Raw genomic sequence first — 14,003 nt, forward strand, 5'->3', positions numbered from 1 at the left:
TTAAACTCTATATTTTAAACAGGAAAGTAGGGGGGTCGTCTTATACGCCGGAATATACGGTAATTATAAAATTTATCTTTTTTTTCCCTCTGTTTTTCTTTAATCTTTATTCTCTTCTTTTTTCTCTCTCTTTTTTTTTTCTTTTCTTCTTTTCTCTTTTTTTTTCCTTCTTACATCTTCTACCTCTTACATGGTGCAGTGAAGATTGTATGAATTGTGTATGATATGCAATAATTGAAATGCAATTGCTGTTTACCTTTTGTCTAGTTTTAATATTGGAATCATATAGTATGTATTTTGTATTAAAATAATAAAAATTAAAAAAAAAACAATTTAATGAAAACACAAACGAGACTGAAGTAGTAGCAATACCTCAACTTTATTCAATTCTATGAGCATTAACACAAAAAAGAAGGCAATATATTTAGAAGGTAAAAAGGAAGCAAAAGTAAATACTTAGACAAAACAAATAAAACGTAATTTTGAGCAGCCTCGGCCGCTTACAACCAATTCCATAAAAATAATAAATCCAAACTGTAAAAATAAGAACTTAAACATGCATAACGGCTACATGGGACTGATGGGCCAGTCCTGTACTGTACCATGCGAGACAGTTATTGCTGCAAAACATCTAACACATTGTATGGCTTTGTCTGCGTCAACAGGTACATACTGTGCTATGTTGCATTACAGTGTCAGAGGTATTTCATATTGTACGCTACTGCAAGCAAAGTTCAGTTCTTATTGCTTCCTCCATTGGAGTAGATTATACTGACGTGAATACCTGGAGGATACTATTACATACACTTTATACTGTGTCCATCTCAAAGGGTTTTATTCATTTTATTTTCGTATTTACAAACCCGCAGATCAGCCAGCATGCTGAAGGCTCACAACAGTATTGCCAAGCCGCCGGACTATATACATCACTTATCTTACAATATCAGGCATGCACCAAAAAAACTTTGCTGGAAAAATAAATTCAAATTTATAGATTTTGGAATATATTCAGACTCAGGTTCATGCTTCATTTCCATCGGGTTTTCAGGGATCATGCCGCTGGGACAGGTATTTAGAAGGGGATTTTGGCGCACGCGATCGTATACATTGGTTCCGGCTTTCAAGCGACACATACCTGGGGAGGGGCCGTCGGACGATCCAACTGATTCAGACTAGGCGCAGGATTTAACGTCAAAATTGTGTCGCAAGACTATCCACTTACATGCACCGGGAGGAAGAGGGTGATCTTAGTGAATCACGGCACAGTGCATTATCGTCGGACAAAGCACTTTAGGGAACTCCGAGGGACCGGCTAAGTAAATGTGCCCCAATGTGTCGCACGGTACAAGTCTCCGTGTTTCTTGTCCATTATAAATCACTATACTACAATCAGTCACATTACCTAATATCATGAGATAGACGCCATGAGTTGGCATCAGACTGATATATTTTTGGCTTTCACACACTTCAGTAGAGTAAGCCTCCAATGTATAGTAAAGGAATTCGAGAACCGAAAACTGGTTTCAATAGCTAGTTCAATGTCCAACTCATGTCCGACATGACTTATCCCACGTTATTTAAGCTGAAAATCTTCAGAAAAGATCTTTAAGAACCCCAAAACAGCTCTCAACAGAGTCTTTAGTAAACATTACTAGATATGTTTCAAGGCTTTTTAATGGTTCGGACCTTGACTTACAGGGTAACTACCTTTAGTAGGAATCTATTCTTAGTAAATGTACTATCCTCTTCACCCACACTATACACATTCACTGCCCTTCCCATAGCCAATTCCTTTTTGGCCACATGACCCGGACATATTGCTAGATTAGAGGACGAACGCGCAATTTGGTAAATTAACCCCCCCCTAGCTGCTAGGGATGAACCCTAAATGCAAAGTCAGGTCTGCTCATCTCTACTCAGGTCTTGATCCGTCTCTGATTCTAGGTTCAGAGCCAGTGTTTATGGTCCTTTTTGACATTTGCATAAAAACAAAAGCAAAATAGGATTTCTTTTAGTTTTTTTAAAGCATCATTTTCACAAAGTTATTTTTGGCTTGGGTAACCCCCTTACTTTTACATGCTCCTAAAGCCACCTGATCAGTAATACACATGGCACATAGCTTACACTGAAAATGCAGGAGCTAGATATTATTTTATTAATTCTGGAGCTATTGTGCTTCTTTATGGCAAACTGAGCTACCTGCAACCATATATAATATAGGAGTCATGATCCTTAATGCATTTAATATAGGACCCCATAAAATAGTTTAAAGACAAACCTCCGGGGATAGATTCAATATACTTAGAGGCTAGTGAAAACCATTAACCATGCTGTAAATGGACATCTGCACCTCAAAGTGAAAGAATAGCTTGAGTTTCTACGTATATACTTCAGTTACATAGTAAAACATTAATATATCATGCAGCGGCCCCTATAGTGGCACTACGATTAGCTAAGGTAACACTCATGTTTTCATGGAACTATACACATATCAAAAAATGGAAGACATTGGTGATTTTGTTGTTCTCAGACAACTTGTAACATCATTTTGTCCACAAGTAGTAAAATATATAGTACATACACTAATATTGCACGTTTCCCGTTATCTCATTACAAAATTGTTAATTAGCACGAAAGAGCAAAAAAAAAAAAGAAGAAAGATGTGCAAAATATTGAACAGTGAAGCGGAGTTAACATATAGAGCGCTCGATAGGAGACATGAAATCAACCAGGATGGGTCCAGGCTCAGTTATATTTAAAGGGGCTGCACATATTGGACGATTTCTTGGTGTTGAATGAGGTCCTAGTTTGAAAACACATGGCTGCTTTTGCCAAAAACAGCGCCACCACTATCTGCAGGTTGTGTGCAGTATTGCAGCTCAACTCCATTCACTGCAATGCCAGGCACAACCCATGGAAACGTGTGGACCCTTTTCTGGAAAACAGCAGCCATGTGTCCCTAATATTGGACAACGTCTTAAATTATAAGGTGTTCCTAGCGTATCGTTCTGCTCAGAGACCAAGAGATCAGCTCAGCTGTGATCTGAAGGAAAATGGTCACTAATATTTCAACAAACTTTGCATAAATGAATAGTACAAGTGGCAACAAGAAACTTTGTAATATATCTTTTCAGAGGAAAGTTCTTCCTTCTCCAATTACTTGGCTCCTTTCCTTCCTGTATGAAATTTTGCCTAGATTCCATCTTGCTAGTGAGAAGGACAGAAGCTCGCTGAGGTTTTAGATTACACTGCTGTCTATACAAAGGGGATGGGGAGTGATGAGTCACAGCAGCTAGGTTTTCACCTGCCAGAAAAGAGTCACGGCAGCTATGTGTCTATATCTATCAAATATAATAGCTAGTAGCTAAATACAGTGCCACTCCTCCTGTACACCCGCAAGGCTACTGATCTATTCAAAGTTTGTTGAAAGGAGAGGTAAACTTTAAATACATGCAATATCCCTGCATCGACTCTACAGGTAAAATAAAGCATAACAAAGAATGGAGAGAAACACTCTATAGTCACTATTCACTCTGGTTATAGATTACAGGCTAAGAACAGATGAAGCTTCGCCATTACCCAAAAATTCCTAATACAGCTTATACAAATGTATTTTGTAAACCAGTCGACCCCATATAATTTAATATTTTGGCATAGCTGCTCATATGCGCATGGAGAAGCGCTTGCAGGGTTTTTACCAAATCAAGGACCTAATGGAAGGTGGAATGATCTGAATACTAGACCCCCACTGATCATGTGAATAGGGGTCCTGCATCCTCTGATAGAAAGGAGCAATGGTTGGGTATGTGCACTACTGCACTATTCATGATGGATACAGCTGAAGACTAGAGGCTGAAGGAGAGGCAGTATATGTTTTCTTCCACATCTCCATTCCATCAAGGGAAACAGGACCCCTCTTCATATAATTGGCGGGGGGTCCCGGTGGTCAGACAGCCATCCCTCCTGCAATTTTCACCTATGCTGAGTTAACCCTTATAGGAATCCCGATTTTACTATGTTACCATTTTACTGATATTTCATGACGATTTGGAGATTTATTCTCAAGAAAATCATTTGCAAGATTATGAACAGTTCCATTGACATAAAACTAGAATTCTTGCACGTTAAAAAGGCGAGAAATGTCCATCCACCATGAAGTTATCAGGAGGACTGAAGGGCTATTACCAAATGTAAAATGACCGATCTTACACCTCATTCTAAGGATAACCCTGCAACTTTTTATTACAGACGGTCCCCGGGTTACGTACAAGATAGGGTCCATATGTTTGTTCTTAAGTTGAGTTTGTATGTAAGTCGAAACTGTATATTTTATAATTGTAGTTCTAGACAATTTTTTTTTTGCCCCAGTGACAATTGGAGTTTCAACATTTTGTTGCTGTAATGAGACTAAGGATTATCCATAAATCTTCATTACAGACACCATACAGCTGATCATTACAGTCTGGGACTATAGTAACATCCAGAGACATCACCAGAGGTCAGAGGGGTCCGTCTGTAACTATGGATTGTCTGTAAGTCGGGTGTCCTTAAGTAGGGGACCACCTGTACTGGAAAGAAGTTTCCAGACTTACTATAAGACACCAGTAGCTGCCACAGACCTTCACCTGTCCACTAAACCTGAAAGTTACACCTAAAAGTTGTGTAACCCATTAAAATAGTAAATTTCCATATGTGGACAGTGTATAGTACAGATACAGACTGATATGGATTCCGCTCCTCAAAATCAACCAAAATATTTTTCCGTCTTATACACTACAAGCTTATTACTACTATTATAGATTTTCTGAACAGTAAAAGGTCAGACTCCACCAGTCAATGTATAATATTCAGCAAAAAGTAAAAAAAACTAACCTCAGAACTGGTGGGTAACCTGAGAATTAAGCAAAATCAACATTATTGCATTTATTGCAAACATACTCGCAAATAAAGATCTGCGACATATGCAAAATCAGTTTCCGGTTTGGCTTTTACCTGGCACAATATTTGAGGTAAAAACTACGGACTTCCTTTCGCTTCTTTGTGTTTGCATTTTTGTTTTTGCCACTACCAAATCATTGCTATTTGTTAACTGCTACTGGAATAAATGAAGCGTATGCTGTAGATTACTGAAAAGCGGTGAATGATTAACAGCGAGCAGCGACTTATGATCCTCACTGCTGGGTGACGGTGAGAAGCCAGAAATGTCCTAGGTTAAAGACATACACCCCCAAAATATTCAACTTTGGTCTTATACGTTCAGCTCTGGATGTAGCAGTCTGATCCACATGGAAAGTTTACATTGTAAACAGATCAGATCCGTCTCGAGAGTCCGACTTGTACTCAATGTAAGGGAACAGGTCTTCAATGTGGTACTGGACCCTCCCCGAGAGGCTGCAATCATCGTAGAGCTGTATACAAATATAACATTGCTATATCATAACACCTTATCACAGATCCGCCAACCCAAGGCCCGAGATGATTCCAATTATTAGCAGACATTATGACCATTAGTCTGTGGAATCTGTATCCATCCTTACAAGACTGAAGAGTTGATGTAAAATCTACATCTAAGAAGTTTGGAGACCCTGGCACTTTACATAAACTTACACGGCCATGTCATTTTTAGAGCCTTCTGCCTTATGACGCCCCAATAATTAATAATGTGGAAGATCTGTGGCTTCATCCGTGAAAACAGAACCCTCCAAGACGAAGGCTGCTCTGAAGCTCTGAAGTTTTACTATGTTTGATCGGGTGTGGGAGGGATGTCACACGTTTGTTGCTTTGCTCCTGCCAGGAAAACCTAGAGAGAGGGGAAAAAAAGGAAGTGAGAAGTATTATATAGCAATAACTACAAGTACCCCATCATCAATCACATACAGACGTCTACATAGAGACGGCAAGAATGGGGTAATCTAAATATGTTGTTTCTGTAACTACTATTCACCACTATGGGAATTTGTCTGCAACACGGATATTCCCAAGGTTTGTTAAGGTTGCATGAATTATGTCTGCAAAAGATCCTTCCTACAAGTCCTGTAAGTTATGAGGTGGGGTCTTTATGGTTTATATTTATATACCATGTTTCTCCAAAAATAAGACCTTTCAGCATTTTTAGAACAGGGCTGAAATATAACCCCTACCCAAAAATAAACCCTAGTTACAAATGAATATATCTTTTGCACCATTGCATCTAGAAATATGGAACACACAGCTAATATTAAAGCACAACTACCATGAGAGTTATGGTAGACTGCCCAATCTTACTTGGCCGATGCATTTTATAGTATAAGGTACAGGTTTTCGTAACTTCAGGATGCGCCTAAAAGAAATGTATGCTAATGATGTCACCAGCTGTGTGCGTATCAGTGGGTGGGACCGTGGATATCTCCGGTTCTGTGGCACCTAGAAACACAATCCTGGTACAATAATCCAGGAAATTCCCCTCTTAAGAATGACAGCCGAAGTAGGTTTCTAGGTGCAGTAGATGTTGGAAGCCTCTGCCCCCCTTCCAGCCTGTCAGGGGGAGGAGTAGGTGGAGGATGAGGCAACTGAAAGATACAATGAGCTACTACCTCTTACAGTACAGGCAATCGCCGGGTTACATACAGGATAGGTTCTGTAGGTTTGTTCTTAAGTTGAATTTGTATGCAAGTCGGAACTTTATATTTTATAATTGTAACCCCAGCCAAATTTTTTTTTTTGGTCTCTGTGACAATTGGATTTTAAAAATGTTGAATGGTCATTAGAACCAGGATTAATAATAAAGCTTCATTACAGACACCTGTGATACCTGTTATAGCTGATTATTGTAGCCTAAGGATAAAGTACAGGAAATTACCAACATCCAGAGGTCTGTGTGTAACTAGGGGTCGTGTGTAAGTAACGTGTTCTTAAGTAGGGGACTGTCTGTATACTGACATCCTACATGTGTGTGCCCACATTCACTAGGAATAACCTGTAGTGTTCTACTATATAACAATGCTGGAATATCCCTTTAACCCCTTAAGGACGGAGGGTTTTTCGGCTCATTTCTCGCTCTCCAACTTCAAAAATCCATAACTTTTTCATTTTTCCGTGTACAGACCTGTGTGAGGGCTTATTTTGTGCGTAACAAATTTTACTTTCCCGTAATGTTATTTATTTTAACATGCCGTGTACTGCGAAGCTGAAAAAAAATTCCAAATGTGGAAAAATTGAAAAAAAAACGCACATGCGTCACGTTCTTGTGGGCTCAGTTTTTACGACTTTCACTCTTCGCTCCAAATAACATGCCTACTTTATTCTTTGGTTCGGTGCGATCGCGGTGATACCAAATTTATATAGGTTTTATTGTGTTTTAATACATTTTCAAAAATTAAACGAATGTGTACAAAAAAGAAAAAAAAATTTTTGCTAAAAAAAAATAACGCTAATAACTTTTTCATACTTTGGCGCACGGAAATGTGTGAGGGGTCATTTTTGCGAAATGAAGCGACGTTTTCATTGCTACCATTTTGAGGTCTGTGCGACATTTTGATCATTTTTTATGTTATGTAAAAAGGTGGAAAAGTCGCATTTCGGACATTTGGGCGCCATTTCCCGCCTCGGAGGTCACCGCCGGCCGTAACCGTTTTTATATTTTGATAGATCGGGCATTTTGGGACGCGGCGATACCTAATATGTCTGTGATTTTTACTGTTTATTATGTTTTATATCCGTTCTAGGGAAAGGGGGGTGATTTGAATTTTTAATATTTTATTAATTTTTTTTATTTTTTAAACTTTTTTTTTTCACTATCTTTTAGACCATCTAGGGTACATTAACCCTAGATGGTCAGATCGCTGCTACCATATACTGCAATACTTCTGTATTGCAATATATGGCATTTTTGCAGCACATTCATTACAATGAGCCACTGGCTCATTGTAACGAATCTGCAGCTGCCAGATAGCCTCGTGTCAAAAGAAGACACGAGGCTACCATGGCAACCGATCGCCGCCCCCCCCCGATGACGTTGGGGGCGTGGCGATCGAAAAAAAGATGGCGCCGCCCGCGCGCCGCCGTCTTTTAAGTGCCGCCGGCGGCAACGGGGGGGAGGGGGGGTTGAGGGGGGGGGGGGTGTTAATAGCCGCGGTTATTAGCGGTGGGGGTTTTATGCATTATGCAAAAACCCCCACCTTTGTATGAAGAGGACTCAGCCCGTGAGCCCTCTTCATACATCCCTTATACCTCTGCGCCGTAGAGCTACGGCGCAGAGCGTTAAGGGGTTAATAGTAAAATGCTGCTATGGATATAAACAATACTTGAGGCTTCTTGTAAAATTTGGGCACAAGAAGCTGATCATCTAGAGACAGAAGCAATATGTGTGTCAGAGGGGCCCGATGTCCTAATATCACTTGTTGGCAGCTGCAGAGTCACATTTGGCTTTATAAGATGTCACAATCGTCAGAACATGAAGCACCACATATAATACACTTACTGCGGAGTCATGGAAAGAGCTTCCATCATTTAGTCTTCTCTCGACCTACAAACAATTTGCGGCAAATATACACTGGATCCAAAGCCATGAGGTCTGTGTATCTCTCCATCTGTATCTGTGGGGAAACTTCCTATAGTTTGTGCCTAAAAGACATAACGTCCATTATTATAATTACACACCAAAATACCACTGTACAGCATTATATACCACCCCATTATATACCACCCCAGACAGAATAAATACCACAGTACATCACTAAATACCACCCCAGAAATTATACCACTGAATACCACCTGAGGAGCCAGGGTACTGGTAAAATTAAAACATTAGGGATACCTGCCTTCCAAACATGCCCATTGCCACTGTTGATGGTCATAGATGGACCAGAAATCATTAGTATCCTGTTACTGCTGATGGTTTTGGAGGTTATATCATTGGTGGGTCTATCACTGGTCTCAGCAGGTCTGGTCATTAGTGGGTCTATCATTAGTCTCAAAGTCTATGTCATTGGTGGGTCTATCATTAACCTCAACGAGTCGGTCATTGGTGGGTCATTGGGTGCTCCCAGCAGGTCTGTTATTGGTGGGTCTATCACTGGTCTCATCAGATCTGTCATTGGTGGATCTATCACTGGTCTCAATGGGTTTATTATTGGGGGCTTTCACAGGTCTCAGCAGATCTGTCACCAGTGGGTTTATCATAAACCTCAGCGGGTCTGTCATTGGTGGGTCTATCACTGGTCTCAGGGGTCTGTCACTGGTGGGTCTATCACTGGTCTCAGCATATCTGCCGTTGATGCATCTATCACTAGTCCTAGCAGATCTATCATTGGTGGGTCATCACTGGTTACAAAGATTATATCATTGGTGGGTCCATCACTAGTCTCAGTGGATCTGTCACCAGTGGGTCTATCATTAGTCTCAAAGTGTATGTCATTGGTGGGTCTATCACTGGTCTCAGCGGATCTGCCATTGGTGAGTATAATAATAATAATTCCTTTATTTATATAACGCACACAGATTACGCAGCGCTGCACAGAGCTTATCACATCAGTCTATTACTAGTCACTGGTTTATTAGGGGGCCTGTCATTGGTGGCTCCACCACTGGCCTCACAGGTTATATAATTGGCCGCAGCAGGTTTGTCATTGGTGGGTCTATCATTGGCCTCATGAATTATATTATTGGCTGCAACGTGTTGGTCATTGATAGATGTATCACTGGTCTCAGCAGGTTTGTCATTAATAGGTCTATCACTGGTATCAGAGAGTCTGTCATTGGTCTGGTCTCGTGGTTTATATAATTGGTGGCTCTACCATTGGCTTCAGCCACTTCTGGTCCCACCGGATAAAGTGGGTACCAGTAGGTGTGAACCCAAGAAAACAGAAAACCCTGAATAATAATACATGAGGCCCCCTACTTAAGAACACTCGACTTACAGATGACCTCTAGTTACAAAAGGACCTCTGGATGTTGGTAATTTACTGTACTTTATCCTTAGGCTATAATAATCAGCTATAACAGTTATCACAGGCGTCTGTAATGAAGATTTATTGTTATTCCTGATTCTTATGACAATCCAACATTTTTAAAATCCAATTGCCACAGAGGCCAAAAAAAAATTTGCCTGGGGTTACAATAATAAAGTATACAGCTCCGACTTGCATACAAATTCTACTTAAGAACAAACCTACAGACCCTATCTTGTATGTAACCCTAGGACTGCGTGTAATAATCTTTATATAGCATCATCAGGTTCTGCAGCGCTTTACAAATCTTAACCCTATAATACGTTCTTACATTTTCCATGGCTCTGTTCACACTGGCCTCATCAGTCTGGGGCCGGAGCTGCATGTGTGCCCCCTGTCCGTGTTATTAGTGGGGGTCCCGATGTCGGACCCCTCAATGTTCTGCATGACGGACCCCATAGACCTCCATTACTCTGCCGCATGGAATAAGCAATGGAGGCTGCGGTGCTGGATGTGAGCGGTGCAGACACTTACCTGATGCTGTCTGTGAGGGGAACAGCCGGGTGTAATGGTGGTCTGGCTGGTGCCGCATCCTCGCCCCTCAGTGTGTACAGGACGGAGGCTGCGGCAGCTGCAGCCATGTTCCCGGCGACACTGCGGTACCGGTCCGGCTACATGATGCCGTGTGCAGAGTTATGGACGCCGTGTGTGTCGCAGGTCACTCGTCCCCGCTCTCCTCAGGCTGCGGCACCGGCCCCCCCTCCCGCCAAAGTCACATTGTATGCGGCACCGCATCCAGGCGGAAGTGTGCGGCCGCCGTCATCAGGGTCACTGCGGAAACCAGCGGGCGGCGACTGAGGGGAGGTCTCCTCAGAAACCCCCCAGTCACCACGGGGCTCGGCACCTGCAGGGTTAAATAGAAGTCGTGCGCTTATTACATGGCGGCAAATGCCGCAACTTCTGTCTTATGACCAAATAAAGGGCCCAACACCTGAAGTGTCACAAATTTCTTTAGTCAGAACAACCCTGCCATGCACATACCGTCACACATTGCGTTTGAAATGCGTTAGAATTGCGTTTACTTCACGTTTACGTAAACGTAATTCGTACACTGTGTGTGAATGCATCTGTACGTAGGTGGGTGACACACGTGGCGTTTTTTCCTGCGATTTCAAACGCATTGAAACCGCATGCGTTTTTCAAATGTTTGCTTGCGTTTTTAAAAACGCAATGCTTGATGTGCTGTAATTGCATGCAGCAGTGTCACTTGGAATTTGTAAAAACGCATTGATCTTGTTCTCCATGGTGTTTGTGTATGTAATTATATGCGTTTCTATACCCCAACCACAAACGCATGCCTTTTCAATAACCCAGCCGCCTTGAAAAAACGCAGACATAACGCCAAGTTAAGACACTTTAACCGAACACCCATTGAAAAAGCAAATATGCAAATGCAACACCCTCGCCGATGCAATGGCGAGGGAGTGTTTGCGAATACGTCCCATCTGCATGTACCCACATCACACTACATGGTTCTGATAGGACATAGGGGTATTGCAGTGGTGAATCCTGCCTGGCAAGGCAGAGGTTAAGTATTTTGTATGATGCAAGATGCTGTTGTCCAATGATTTGTGTTACATCCTGTGCTCTGTAAGCTGAGATGTGATTGGAGGAGCAGCCACCACCTGACCAAAGGGAGGTAATAAAACCCCTGGCCAGGAATGTTCTGGATGATTATTCTAGTGTGGAATCCTAGAGTGAGTGAGTGAGTAATCTCAGTCTAGCCCATACCAGAGCAGGAAGAGCCTAGCCCCTGCCTCTGAAGAGTGGAGCATCCGACTAGAGTTAGTGTAGTGAGGAAAGGGGTATTATCTTACCTTTAAAGGTGATACCTGAAGCCCTACAGGACAAGCTGAAGCTTCCTACCAGGACACAGCTGCCTCCCAGCCTGCCCTCTACATCCAGGCTGGTGAACTATCTCCTGAGGCTCCCTCCAACTCACATCTCAGCACCCCATCTACCTGTTAAAGGCACGTTGCTGCGGTTCCTGCCGGTTCAAATAAAGAACTGTAAGTTGTTTTCTTCAACTTCTGTCTCCGTCTGGTCCCTGCTAATACGGCTGCCTTCATCACCGGCACCCTGTCCATCACCCAGAGACTCACACTCGGGACATTAAGGGGTTGCCCCAGGGAGATCCGCTATAGCAGCCTCTCCCTCATCATTTCTTGCCAACACCACCCTGCTGGAGACCTGCCAGGCTGTAGGACAGCCCTCTGGTTCCCCCGTACCAAGCACCGTGACAATAGCGTGCTTAGGCCGCAACCGCCAGCCACTCCGGTACTGCGGGCCCCGGCTGACTCCAGGCCTCACCCCAAAGGGCTAGGCCCCGGTGGGGGATGTTGCACAAATATGATGCGTTTTTCAAGGATGCAAAGAAGCCAAGTCTGTCACCAACCTTAGGGTGATGCCACACGTGGTGTTTTGAACCCGTTTTTGGTCCATGTTTAAGCAGTTTGTTAAAAAACGCATGCCTTTTTGACCAGTTTTAATGAAGATAATTGGTAAAACCTGTCAAAAACGGATGCGTTATGCGTTTTTTTTAACGGACTGCTTAAAAACGGACCAAAAACATCACCCTTATCTGGCGATGTGGCAATGTGCGGCAACGGGAGAAATCGCCCTGTAGTTGTGTTGTATATCCCAGAAAAGCAATCCGTGGGCACCAGAGAGCCACAATTATCTAAATTATTTTCACATTTTTTACACCAATTATAGCGCTATATGCAAACCCGCTGGAACCAGATAGACCCCATTATAAATTTGTGGGCTCGTTTGGTGCCCCAGCGAGATCTGTGAGCGCCTTACGTGAATTCGTGTTCTATTATCCACAATCTCTTCTCCATATCATGGAATGGAAACCATACAGCAAATCTGTGCAATACCAGACAAAGACAATTGCGTGATAGAGGAAGGCCTAGGATCTCTCTGTGCGCAGATGGGTTTTCCTGGACCGAACCTCAAACCAATGGACTGATCCGACATAAGAAATTTGATCTAGAAAATACCACCAGCGCACACAGCGAGTTTCTCAGTCTGAACTCACTGGTTCCCTGATTCCGCTTATCTCTGAAAAATTCTTATGGCTTCATTTACTTTAAAAGGTCCATGTATGGTCCAAATCTACGAGGTCAGACCCAGAATGAGCATTAAAGGGAGTCAACAAATTCCCCCTACAAGCATAATAATCTGCTGGAAGAATGTTTTAAGAAAAATAAACTGCAATTTCCAACACACCTTTATTATATCTGTCCATGAGAAATTCTCATTTTAATCCGTATGCTAATGAGGCTGTTGGACGCCTGATGCATTCACAGCATCCATTGCACTACGACTCCTGCTTGGACCACTACACTCTCCAGCAGATAAATAGAGGATTTGTCATGTAAGAAACGCAGGACAACGGTGGAAGGGAATTTGGCAGGAATAGCTCTAGATTCATACAACTCCCTCATTAGCATACAAATAAAACTGGAAATATCTTGGAAACAGAATAATAGAAATAAAAGGTCTGTTATGTATCACAAAGCTTTAATCTACAACAGGGGTACAAAACCTTTGCAGCAAATACTTACCGACTATGGAGAGGGCTCAGCCCGGCGCGTGTCGGTAAGGGGTTAAATAAGCCCTTATTGTCCAGGTAGCAGGTTGTGTCGCATTTGCAGCACAACAGTCAGTGATATTATCCTATGAATGCAGGCACATTGGGGAGAGGTGGTCATCTGAATAGGGATTATTGCCATTGGTACTTCAACAATAATATACCTAAATATTTAAAGACTTTGTTTATTCTAGACAATCCTTTTGCAAGGCTGAGCTTGGTGGCGCACTTCCGGCAAGCGCATTTGTGTTTGAAAATGGTAAAAAAAAAAAAAAAAAAAAATTGCATGCGTTCTACGGCCACCTGCACTTGGAAACACAGCATCAGCGCAGTGTGTGACCGCACCCTTAGGGTGAAGACACCACGTCTGTCTTCACCCTGAGGGCGCGTTCACACGTTGCGTTTTCATTGCGTTTGAA

General features: G+C 42.3%; 1 long non-coding RNA gene across 1 annotated transcript; it reads right to left on the reverse strand.

The window, feature by feature from the left end:
* Positions 1–360: 360 nt before the first annotated feature.
* Positions 361–10,802, reverse strand: LOC140069490 (uncharacterized). Its single transcript, XR_011848795.1, has 3 exons — positions 10,461–10,802; positions 8,459–8,601; positions 361–5,800 (listed from the first exon to the last, which is right to left on the reverse strand). It is a non-coding gene; the product is annotated as an uncharacterized lncRNA (long non-coding RNA).
* Between the last annotated feature and the right edge of the window lie 3,201 nt (positions 10,803–14,003).

Source organism: Engystomops pustulosus, chromosome 7 (assembly GCF_040894005.1).
Source record: "Engystomops pustulosus chromosome 7, aEngPut4.maternal, whole genome shotgun sequence".
Classification (NCBI taxonomy): Eukaryota; Metazoa; Chordata; class Amphibia; order Anura; family Leptodactylidae; genus Engystomops; species Engystomops pustulosus.